The sequence below is a fragment of the Dreissena polymorpha genome, chromosome 1, assembly GCF_020536995.1.
Source record: "Dreissena polymorpha isolate Duluth1 chromosome 1, UMN_Dpol_1.0, whole genome shotgun sequence".
NCBI lineage: Eukaryota > Metazoa > Mollusca > Bivalvia > Myida > Dreissenidae > Dreissena > Dreissena polymorpha.
In genome coordinates this window covers 146855005-146858151 of record NC_068355.1, presented here as the reverse complement: position 1 = coordinate 146858151, position 3147 = coordinate 146855005, and positions in this window count along the sequence as shown.

Here is a 3147-nt window from a genome sequence, read left to right as displayed (position 1 = left end):
ATTGGATAGGTTGTCAGCAATGTCGGGAAAAAAAGAGGAATATGTTTTGGTTGAAGAATTCGTATGTATGAATGTCGGTCCAAATGTTAAGGGATTGCTTCCTGTATATCTTCGTTTTACCGAAAGATCTTTGTTAACAGTAGGTGTGACGTAAAACTCGCCCAGGTTGTAGGTCTTGTCAACACCTAAGATTGTTTTACCGGTCGCACAAAATCGCTTAAGGTCAGTTATTTGTTGATTGCTCATGAGGGTTATTACAGGTTGGTTTATGCCTTTTAAATGTTTGACGCTATATACTAACTCATGTTTTTTTGTCATTTCCTCAACACACATTATTTGGTCTGCCGGATTTGATGGTACTGAATTGTTTGATTTCATCGATGTGTACTTTATATTTCTTAATTGTTTTTCGTTGCGTTGCTTAGAAAAATCATCTGTGTGCATTTTGTTCATAGTTTGCTCCACTGATTTAACAGTCTGTGTTTTGAGCAGGTTTGACAGTTGACTTTGTACCCCAGGTTTAGTTCGAATATAAAAGGGGGCGGAAGAACTTTTGGCCGACCCATGTCGTTTTCTTTCCAGAAAAGTACCTATGTATTCTACAACAGCAACGTCCAAAGGTAGTTGTGTTTAATTGTCAGGGCGGCTGACTATCCAAGTGCAGCGTCTTTTAAATTGCTGCGTTCCTTCTTCGCTTACATTCAATGTGTTGTATAACCGTTGTATCGTCAATATTTGGTTTGTAGATGGTTGAGATTCGATTGTTTCATATATTTTCTTTCTGTTTTTCATTTTTTTCGACGCAATATAACCCTTCTTTCTTATGAATTGTTTGCAGGTTTCCATCGTTGTAAAGAAACGAAAACATAGGAGAAGTTCCCTTCAACCAGGCACCACAGTCATCCCAAAATTGTGATTTTTTTTTCCAGCCAGACGTTTTTCGTTGTTATTCCCGTTATTTATGATGAAATAGTGTCCATCTTTCCTACCGGTATTTCACCAAGAATAGCAAATGGGCCACTAAAAATTCGTATAACGTCATTTATATCTAAAAACTTGTCTAATGGTTCATTTATAAATATTGACACCTCATCGGTTTCATGAGTGTCATCTGTATTGATTGCATCTTCTGTCAGTATCTCTGTTTCTAAAGTTTTGGTAGAAGGTTCATCTGATATTCTTTTTTTCAGTCTGTGTATCTGTTTCTGACGTATTGGTAGGAGGTTCATCTGATATGCTTGTATCTTCGGTCAGTGTATCTATTTCTGACGTATTGGTAGGAGGTTCATCTGATATACTTGTATCTTCGGTCAGTGTATCTATTTCTGACGTATTGGTAGAGGAGGTTCATCTGATATGCTTGTATCTTCGGTCATTGTATCTATTTCTGAAGTATTGGTAGGGGGTTCATCTGATATGCTTGTATCGTCGGTCAGCGTATCTGTTTCTGAAGTATTGGTAGGATGTTCATCTGTTCTCATTTTATCTTCTGTCAGTTGATCTGTACTTTCAAAGATAGATCCAGTTCCAATACTGTCAGGAGTGTATTCGACGGCTTCATTTAAAAATGGTTCTGATGGCAATTGTGTATTCTCCGATTGGCGAACACCAGTTGTAATTGCATAGTCATGATCTCGAATATTCGTTGCAGTAACGTACACATACTTTGTTTCCATTTGTGTTTGGTTTTGAGTCGTGCTCAGTTCTTCGATATGTCTATGAGCATTATTGACATGACCGTTCTTGATCTTTGGCTTTTGTGTGTTAAATGTTCGTTTCCGAGTTGAACTAGCTATTTTCGTTCGTTCCATTGTCAATAAATGTGGGCTGCCTTTGTCAGTATCTTCGTCATGCATCTCGATGACTATGTGTTGCAAAACATCATATCTATTTTCCGATTGGAAGGAGTGAGGCTTGTCTTGGCTTTCTTTTAAACGTCGGAAATGTGTCATGCCTTTTTAAATACTTTTTAAAGATTCACTCGGTTAAACGAGAAAATGTTTATTAAATACCATTTTAAATGAACAGTTAAGTAACCCAAATGTTAACAATTCTCGTACAAACTGGGCCTCACAGGTGCGCTTCATACTTCAATCCTCTGGTTTACACAAAATATGGTAATATCCGAACGCAGTTAAAATAGAAACATTCATCCTAAAGCTAAGAACCCGCCTCCGCGATTTCTATATTAGTACTTAGCGTAAATGACTAGAATACTGAATGTCTCTTTATGTATAAAGATTAATTTTTTTTAAACAGCATATATAAGCAAGTTGGAAAATCAGAAATGCTGAAAATATTGGCCAATTTACGTTATCCCACGGCACATATTAAATATTGAAATCGGTCGTCGTCATGTTAATGTTCAAAGACAAGATAAAAAACTGTACCCTCTAAAATCATAATGAAATTGAAGATGAGTTTCATTTTCTTCGTAAATGCCTCATATATATATATCCATATTCGGAAAGATTATTATAGCATATTTCTATACCCAATCGAGTATGTTAAAATATGTACGTTTAATACAAAGCGAAAATAAAACAACTTAAAAAAGAATTGGCAATATAAAGCCTGCAAAAAAAGAGACGCGCTAATGTATTCAGTTTAAAGTTATCAATTCGGCCACTTTTATAGTACCCAAATTGTTCACATACCTAATTGTTATTTAATTTGTATAGTATACCTCACTTTTATTCGCAATGTTAATTCCCATAGGCCATCGTGACATAGAAATACTGTCAGACCTAGCGGGAAAAAAATCGGAAAAATCCCCAAGTTGACAAAATTTACTTTCACCCTATCACACATGTAATATTTTTTATAATGTATGTGCTTTTGGTTGTTATTGTTTTTGTTTTATTTTTCAAACGATGAAGGTATTGTTTACTTGTAGATTAAGTAATTTTGTCGCATTTGTTGTCTTAATCGTACGATATTACTAATTTCCTACGAGCATATACATCCAGATATCAAACATATTAATATATTCAGTATATTATATAAACATTTGTATGTATACAAAACATTGTGTAAACTAACACAAAAAACAATCAATCGTAACAATTCGTCCATCTTTGGATTCTCCGTAAAGAGTAGGCCGGTTGGGTCCAGAGTGCAAACAATTGTGGAGTTATATTGTTGGTG